The sequence below is a fragment of the Amphiura filiformis genome, chromosome 9, assembly GCF_039555335.1.
Source record: "Amphiura filiformis chromosome 9, Afil_fr2py, whole genome shotgun sequence".
NCBI lineage: Eukaryota > Metazoa > Echinodermata > Ophiuroidea > Amphilepidida > Amphiuridae > Amphiura > Amphiura filiformis.
In genome coordinates this window covers 50417942-50428205 of record NC_092636.1, presented here as the reverse complement: position 1 = coordinate 50428205, position 10264 = coordinate 50417942, and positions in this window count along the sequence as shown.

The following is a 10264-nucleotide window of genomic DNA, read 5'->3' as shown; positions in this document are numbered from 1 at the left end:
TAAAAAAGAAAAATTGGATTCGTCTATACTGCAATTCCACGTTCACCTCAAATATCCCCCGACTACGGGGTAATGTCTTGAAGTACAGCGAATCCCGCACGTTTTGACGACATAATATAAGTTTATTGTACAAATGCGCACGAAGCGCGTGAACATTTTGCTATATTGAAGCTAAAATGGTGAAATACAGGGTGTCCCAGAAAAAATTACCGAGCGAATATATTTGGACGTAAGTCGAGAAATAGACATCAGAATCCAAAAGTCTTAACATCAGCGTGTAGCCCATCTTATTCTGCATCCCATACATTAATTTTACTGGAATCGATTGACTGATTGCGAAGAAATGAGCGATTACATAACGCATGCCTCAATTCACTTCATTCCAAGTTTGAAAGAAAGATCATTCAACACAATGAGCACTATAGTGGTTAACTGTCAATGGGCTTCATATTTTGTTCTGTGAAATCCTTTTCATTCTTTTTAAACAATCTGTTTCTTGCAAAACATTTAATTAGGTTTTGTTCAAATTTGAAAACCTGCACGATATTGAAAATGAAAGCTTGCATGTAAGATGATGCTCGGTACTTGTAAATATCTTTTTTCGTTAATGTTGATATAATATAAATGTTGCATAAAGAATTATTGCATTAAAGAATATTAAAATATTTCTCACACACATTCCAAGTTTTTGGAATATTACGTAGACATTGTAATGCAATCTTTTAAAACTTCATGTTACATGGTATCAAAAACCACACGTAAACTGTAAGCACTTGATCATTGCCATTCTTGGCTCATTTAATGTTCTTTGGAAAGTTAAAATATGACATATTTGCATAACCTAAAGAATTAAAGTTGGAAAGCTTCCAATTGCAGAAATCAAAGGTTTCTCGGACAAACTGTTATTCATCTTCAGTGATAGCATGAATAACATAACATCATTGGATTATAAAATAGATAATGTGGACTAAATTTAATGAGATACACAAACTTAAGGAAGCGGTGAGCGAGTATGAAAAAAACGCCTGTGATCAAACGTGGAATGAACTGCATTGATGCGTGCATTATGTAATCGTTAATTTCTTCGCAACCAGTCAACCGAATCAGATAAAATTTTCGTACGCGATGCACAATAAAATAGGCTATGCGCTACATTTTAAATTTTTTGATTCCGATGTGTACTTCTCGACTTACGTTCAATTGTATTCACTCGGTAATTTTTTCTGGGACACCCTGTATGGTGCAAAAGTAGAATAATTTGAATGAAGAGCGCAAAAATGAGCTCGAGGGTAAAATGACCAAATGAGATTAATTTGGACAGAAACCCACATACAGGTGTTACGTCAACGTGGGGGTGATTGTATATACTGTGCCCCTTATCAATTTTTGGTAGTTGCCGCACCCAACCCCATTTGCCACGCAGGTTGACAAAATGGAAAGTTGCCAGAATTTGTTTTGATTGTAAACACTATCATGACTATCGTGAGCAAGGCGTGATGGGAGGGGAAGTTGATGATACTAGCGGTTAGCAAACTATTACTATGTCTATAATATACATGAGGCCCTGTGAAAATTAAAGAGTTTTCTAGAAACATGAGAAAAGGGGTAATGAAATGTAAAGGGCGGCCAGCGCAAAACCTTTGCCATTTCATCTGAAAATGACCATACGGTAGATGTTATATTTAAAGCATCCATATTGAGTTTGTCAAATAGCATAAAAATATTTTAAGCACGGATTTTTAATTCTCACTGCACGGATTTTTAATCTCACTGCACAAACGTGCCAGGAGGCACGTTAAAATAGCCCTTGCCCTGCTGCCAGTTAGTTACGGTACGCGCTACCACTGAGTTTTGACAACAAAAAATCCCGGGAAAAACCCCGGTTTTAACCATATTTTCACTGATTTTGAGGCCAATTCTTGGTCTTGACCGTTTTCAACCAAATAAAGTGCAATGCGTTCCCCGTATATTCCTCAATCTCCCGTATGAATGTGGCTGTAAAACTAAACGACGATTCATTATAGGCCTAGAATAAATAATAAAATTCACGCGACGTAGCCTTAATCTCTTGGCTGCCAACTTCGGTGCAGTGGCGGAAAATGGGGTGCGTAGCTCTGCGTAGGGGCGAAAAGCTAAATGTATAGCTATGCTATATATTATTATGTAATATCATGTATATGTAGGCCTATAGGGTGGGGTGGGTGCAGAGGTGTGTAAGGTGGGTAGTGGGGGTGTATGTAGGGAAACTTTGGTGTGGTAATCAACACACTTTAACCATGACTTTCAATGCAAGGCTTATTGTTGCCACAAATGTTTTTTTTCCTTACGGTTATTTAATAAGTTTTTATAACTTCCATGTTTAACCTGGTATTGTTTTGGCTGCTTCATTAGGGCCTATGACTTTCGGTGGGTTTCCAAAAGCAGTTTCAAACAAACACAAACAAAAGGCACCATACCCAGTCACCTTCATGACAATTGAAACACTACGTCAAGTATTAACATCCAAGTTATTCTGTTTTTAGGCAAGCAATTTTAAATAATTGCTTGAATAGGTTTTTATTTAAAACAAAAACCTGTTTAAGTTAACAATGAAAATGAATGGTTCTTATAAGGCACAATCTCTGATGAGGAACTCAAAGCGCGTAAAGCACGAAATTTACAAACAAACATAAAAACAATCAATTTATAAAGATGTTTAAAAACAAAAACCTGTTTAAGTTAACAATGATAATGAACGGTTCTTATAAGCCACAATCTCTGATGGTTCTTAGAAGGACAATCTATTTCTGGCGTTTAAATAACGAAAGTCTGGGGCGTTACGCCGGGGCGTTACGAAGGTTATTTCTTTGGAAGTGTGTTCCAAACAGTTTGTTGATCATAAAACATACAGCGTAATATAATGTTTTGTAAAAGAAAGTTTTGTTTAAAATATTGCCCAATTGCATGTAAGCCTTCGGGCAAAGTTGTTTTGAGGAGAAGCAAATTTCAACACATTGGTCCGAATCACTCACGTGATGATGAAATATCCTCATCGTGCTATAAACATGATCAGTATAGGAGCGCTATTAGGCCTGGGAATTTCGTTGCTATATTGAAGTTCTGGCAACACTGTATCATGCCGGTATTCCTATTAAACCCAGGGATATCGATCCACAATGCTAGTATTATTAGCCTTATATTTCACGCGTTGATTTTGAAAACATTTCAGCCGGTGAAAAAATGGTGAAATCAAAACGTAAATTCTGACAAAACTATGATATATCGCTCACGGTGATGTGCGTTAAAAAGTTGGGAAAAATCCTTCATTAGCGTACTATATTACTTTGAAAAGCTAAAAGGTTGATCCAAGAAAAGGCTCGCGGGCAGAGTTTAAGCCTATCAAAATCGAAAATCTTACACGAAATGACTGAATTTCACGCCTAAGTTTAACACTAGGATTTGAAAAAAAAAAGTATCAAGCACTACAATTTGACCTGACATTTACTGAAAAAATGAAAATGATTGCATTTCATTTGGCCGAGAAAATTAATTTTACATTGAAAAGGTGTAACTCAAAATTTAGCTCGTTTCAACACCAAATTCGATCGTTTGTATTGCCACATTAAATGACTGAGTGAGCCTTGCTAAACAAAAGAATCGGTTGTCCAGGCTGCTAACTGATCGTTCGTCGAACGATATTCAGGTGACCTCGAGCCTTTCATATAAATCAATAGTATCTCGCTATCAGTTGAGCGATATTTAATCCGATCCAACTCATATTTTATTCGTTGCCGTATATATTTTGACGTCACAAAAAGTATTCGAAGCCGAATATTCGCCTTCGAATATTCACTATGAACCGACCCTTAGTCACCGGACCGCGCCGGCCAGTTAAAGTACATGCCCTATCACACCACTCCACACCATACATAAATTCTCCCAGTCACATTTCCCAAATATGAAATTAAAAAAAGTCAAATTTTAATGTACTTCTTTTAAAGTTTGGCAGAGGCAGGGTTCGAACTCACGGCGCAACGCTTAGTACTCTATGAGCCTAGCGCCTTAGACCACTCTTGTTGTTATTCATTTGAAACTTATTTAAAAATATAATCGCTACCACGTGACAAGCAAAGACAGAAAACGTATTATATTTTGGAATTTTATCATTAATGTGTATTATAATAGAGCTACCATTATTTATATTGTTGAATTCTCAAGCGCATCATTTCGAATTGGGTTTTTATTCCTAAAGCCCGATACTGACTCCACCTGTACATTTTAATTTCATCGCGGGATGCTGAGATGTTTGAAAAGCATCGCAGCATCCATACCGCTGCGAAGTGGAGTCAGGATCGGGCTTAATTCGAACCACCAGCATCCATGGTTCGATGTAGAGAGTCTTTCCTATTCAGAGGAAATATTGCAATTACACACCTTATTGCCTTTTAACAATAACCAATGACACTAGCACGTAATTCCAGTCAAGCACCAATCTTTAATCCTATTGTTGAAGAGGATAATAAGCTTATACTTATGTATAGCATTCGTAAAAAAGCTTAAGTCTTGGTTTGCTTTGGTTAAGTCCTGTTCAAGTGGTGGATTAACCAACAATTAACAATGAGAGTACATTCCTGAACCTCGTTCAGTTGGCGATGATTTGAAGTGACCGCCAATTATGACCATTTGATATTTAATAGGGGCCTACCAGCAATGTGAAAAAAAAGAAATAATGTAGTGCCAAAATAATGTACCCTTTTACGGAAGGAGCAAAGTTTAACAAGTTACAACTCCGCTTCTGCACTACGAATGTCAGCGGCGAATGTCAGGTTATTATTTCCCAGTCTTGAAAAAAAAATTGCAGGCAGAGGTGGGAATCGATCTCGGTACCTCCCGGTTAAAAAGCACTGTGCAAAACCACTAAGCCAACTAAATATCTGTCGTGAGATGCTTGACATTAATCTTTGATATTGCTGAATGGAACAAATCGCGGAATTAAATCAGTAATAAAAGAAGTAGATTCTTATTTAGCGGCCAAATTGGATAAAAGGGGAAATATTTGTCCCTGCTCTAAAGAAAATATAGGTTAGAAAATTATCAAATAAATTTAAATTAAAAATTGAGACTTTATATTTATTTATTTCACAAGGCGGCATTTTCACAGACAAACACTGTATATGCTAAAAACTCGACCCTCATTACTAGATGATGGCATAGCTCCGTGTTAGAGCATCAGACTGGTAATGTCAATATCGTTGGTTCGAATCCGCCTGCCAGCAATGGTTATTATGATTTTAATGCTACGCTACAATTTGTTCAATTTTTTTTTCATTTATTTATTTATTCATTCATTCATTCATTCATTCATTCATTCATTCATTCATTCATTCATTCATTCATTCATTCATTCATTTATTTATTTATTTATTTATTTATTTATTTATTTATTTATTTATTTATTTATTTATTTATTTATTTATTTAAATAATTTGATATATTTGAAAGGGGTATTTGAGCAATTTTAATTTTTACCCCGTATAATCCTATGGGGTCATTTTGAACCCACCCCTCCCAAATTGCCAAAACCTATGAGTTTAAATCATACATAATGATCAGTACGTCAATCATGAGTGAACACGGGTTGGTCACTGCATTTATTTGGGAATGGGTAGGCACATGGTAGTGCCGTACTATTACCAGGGCCCTGACACTCTATTCACGTGGTTTCTTTTCCAACGCTAAAAGATTACGAATTTTGGTGGTTTGTAAATGAAAAGTGTCCGCACTATCGATTGATTACGTAACTGTTATGAATAATTTATTAGTTTTTCAATGCAATCGCCTCGACCCATTAATACATATTATCTGTATTTATCAAAGTACTTGGAATAGCAATCTGGTGAGTTCACTGAACTACGCCCAAATACTGATGGAGTTTTAATGGCGCTAATCCTCTCCATACACAGATGAACAAATACAATAGGAGAAGGTCAACACATATGACCTCCTATATGACATGTTATATGAGATGTACAACAACCTGAATATCATAAAGATCAGTGTTCGTTTGTGCATATGAACTGCATATTTACAATACTAAATATTACTCGTTATATATTATGTCAAATATTGGTATTATGACAACACGGTATATACATTGTATATAAAACGACTAATAGATCCTACTATCATGGCGTCAGGTCATTGGTTCATCATATCCCGTATGTTTCTTAAAATTCATTCATATTTGAAAAAATTTATGTGCCCATTTTATAGGCGTATAGGAAGATCCGGTTTTTTTTGTCATTTTCATTTCTTTTTGATGAAAGAATTAAGGTTTTCCACTGCACGGAGGCCACTATGTGATACTAATTTAATGCTATTTGTAAATGAATGCGGATTCCCGGTTGTTGTTTTTCCACAGTGTGACAACTGTCCACCCATCCAGACAACATCATCACATAATAAAACGTCTGTATTTGCACGATGAGTAAATATTAAACTGAACTTTGCCTTGGAACATTGTGTAAGACGGTGTAAGATTTTGTGGGCGCCCTCAACATTATTATCCTCTTTGTATCCGTAAATGACATGGCATAGACTGTGTGAATTCTATGAAGACTACTTATACATGGGGTCATATCCATGGACACAAGTAACGATAACCGATACGCGACTGTATTTAGGGAGGCTAACCACTAATAATTAATAATGCCGGGTAGGGCCTACTCCTGGGCGACTCGTGTGGGCAAGGACGCTTAGGACGGTGACCAAATGAGTCTCAAATTTCACCGGGGAGAGGGGAGGGGCACTCAAGTATGATAATGTAGGCCTATACGCATGTGTGGCCAACTTTTTTAAACACCCCCCTAAGACGAGTTTTACCCTACCAGAAAATGAGAAAACGGACATTTTGATGAGAAACGGCCAAAATGGTGAGAATTTAAATTTTCTCATTCTTTTGGATGAGAAACTTCCTGGTGTGTGTGTCAATCATTATTGTCTTATTAAAATCCGGGACTTTGGTTGACCTGTGCTAGACTCCAGCACATGTTAATGACGCAAAGACAGTTGTGGTAACACCATGGTCGCAGACCTGCAAAAAAGCTCAAAAACAGATAGTAATGAAACCAGTTTTTATTTTCCTTGCTCTAGCGAGTTCACAGAGAAGGTGTTTCTAGTACAATGCAGCGTCGGACTCTAGCTGAGAGCGTAGCCTGAGTCCAAACGGACTCCAAGAAGGGCTCTCCATACACAAATGAACAAACACAAGGAAAGTAGTCTCCTCCGTGACCAGCTTGATTTCGATGGAGCGAAACCAAATTGGCTGCAGAGGAGACGGGTAATTTTGCCATGCAAATGAGGTGAGTGCCCTCTCAAGAATAACTACTCTCTGCTATTACGCTGACTTTCGTATTCGGCGAGGACCTCCTGGTTTGTTTACAAACAGAGAGGTAGACAAAAAACCGTTCCGCTTGTCCAAACGCTCAAGTATCAGAAGGATGGTCCACAATAGCGTGATTCACGTAACCTGAATAGGGATTAAAAAGCTGTCACGTAGAACCATGTGCTTCTATTGTCCAATTTGCCAGCAAGATTTCATATGGAAACAGTTCAGACCCAGTACACGATCATGTCAGAAATTCAGTAATATTTTGTTCTGGGTCTGATTATTCGGACTAGGCACATGGTATGCACTGCAGCTTGATTCAACATCCACAACATGATAATGTGTGCACATGCTACATTATATACACTTGTAGGCCTATGTTGTTGTTGGTGTATAAGTAATGGGCCTTGCAATTGAAATGCCTCAAGCTTTTAATCCGATATATAGATTATCTATTTGTTTTCATGAATTGGAAGACATTCTTTGATGTATTGCTGAGCTCAATGATCTGAAATTACTGGAGTGTGAGGTCAGCATAGTATTTTATTAACAGAAAGTATAGAGGCCCTGCATGAAATTATCGATTGGCTCCAAACAAAGGATTTGAGCCGGTGTCTTTCACCGTAGTTATGGCGGAGTGCAGTCCATTCAATCAAATGTTATCATCAACCTATTTGATTGCAATCATGCTTTTGTTGAATGCATTTGAGTAGTCCGCCATATTTACGGGATGATATGTCACATGCAAGGCCTCTATTCTCCAAATTCATTTCCTAATGTATGTGAGAATGATACAATAATGACATGATGAACATAGTCATTGATGCATCAGTTTTAAAATAGACTAGGCGATTACCATATTTGGCGGTTCTCGGCTGGGCGCGATTACCAGGCTGATGGTGACATGCCCATATGACAGTTTTTACTAATTTGACCTCAGATGACCCCTAGCGACCCTAAAATGACCTTTCAAAAATTTGGCTCTAAATGTTGACTGTACCCACCAAGTTTCATGCCCATACGACAGTTTTTAGTAATTTGACCTCAGATGACCCCTGGGTGACCTTGGATGACCCCAAAATGATCTAAACTTTTAACTCTAAATGTTGACTGTACCCACCAAGTTACATGCCCATATATGAGTTTTTACTAATTTGACCTCAGATGACCCGTGGTGACCTTGGATGACCCCAAAATGGCCTTCAAAAAATGTTGTTTTAAATGTTGACTGTACCTTCCAAGTTTCATGCCCATACGACACTTTTTAGTAATTTGACCTCAGATGACCCCTGGGAGCGGACCCCGGTGTCAGATGACTTTAAAACGAACATAAACATCTTCTTGACAGGACAGAACTACAGCCACCCACCGAGTTTGAGCCCCGTACGACCTAGTTTCATGCCCATATGACAGTTTTCAGTCATTTTACCTCAAATGACCCCTGGGAGGGGGCCCCGGGGTCGGATGACTTAACGAACATGAACATCTTCTTGCCAGGACAGAACTACACCCACCCACCGAGTTTGAGTCCCGTAGGACCTAGTTTCATGCCCATATGACAGTTTTTAGTCATTTGACCTCAAATGACCCCTTGGAGGGGCCCTGGGGTCGGATGACTTAACGAACATAAACTTCTTCTTGCCAGGACAGAACTACACCCACCCACCGAGTTTGAGCCCCGACCTACGACGGCCTCACATTAGCAGTCACAGACAAAACCTAAATCTACAGAATATATCCATTACTCGTCTCGAAAGAGCTCAAAATAAATAACTTAGAAAATTTTCTTGATGTCCTTTAACATGTTTCCATAGTTAACCATCGTTAGCCATGGATATCTATGCTGTAGAACTGACCGGTGACTAAGTCCGATTTATTGAGACGTTTATCGACCATCAACGAGTAATGAGTCTCAACCATGATGACACATGATCAGCTACACGCAAAATATTAACTATAAGATCCTGTGTCATATACTGGGGTACCCAAAAAGGTGGTTTTGTTACATTTTTATGTGCAGCTTGGATTTCAAAACACTGTCTCTTGAGTATTCCTTCACTTAGAAGATTCAATTAGGTCTTAAATTGAGGCTAATTTATTTGATATTACTCATGTTTTTAACCTGTTTGAAAATAATTTTCAATTATTTTCTTATGACGTTTGGCATGAAATGTGCCAAGGGTGGTTGAGGATTAGGGGAAGGAGGGTTAGGGGGAGGGATTTGTATCGTAAGTTTGATCTAAAACTAGGGCGGCCACATGAAAATTTCAAACCCACCCCTGGAATTACTTTTTGTGTCAGCATTGTTCCTTCTGCAAAATGATTTAAAAAAACATTTGAATCAACTCAATCCGACAATCCGTTGCGAAGATACAGCCTTCCAAAGATTTACAAAATTGACCAATTTTACCCCATTTTTAGGAAAATCCTGATTTTGTCATAAATTTGCATATTCACGAAGCGATAATTGTGGGAATAAAGCTAAAGAAGGCATGAGATGTATTGTTTTTTATTTATTTAATGTTCTTTCATGCAAATATTAAAAATCCAGGGTCATAATTGCTGTATTTTCTTCTTTACAACATTTTTAGAATGGCTGAAATCACAAAAATAACTCTTTTGCCTTGACTTTTAAGGTAAATATGTGTGATTTTCACCGTTGAGGGCGCTATTATGTGCCAATTATGACCTTCAAATGCCTCTATTTCCTAAACCACACAATCAAATTGTCTGATATTTGCACAGGATTTTGCTGTGAGGGTCTAGATTCTAAAACTGAATATAGCATAATTGTACATCTTTGGGAAAATAGTTTTATTTGATGACAAAAACTGATTTTGTGCGTAACTTTGTCATGCGTGACCGTACAAAAATGCTATATTCACCTTCATTACGAGC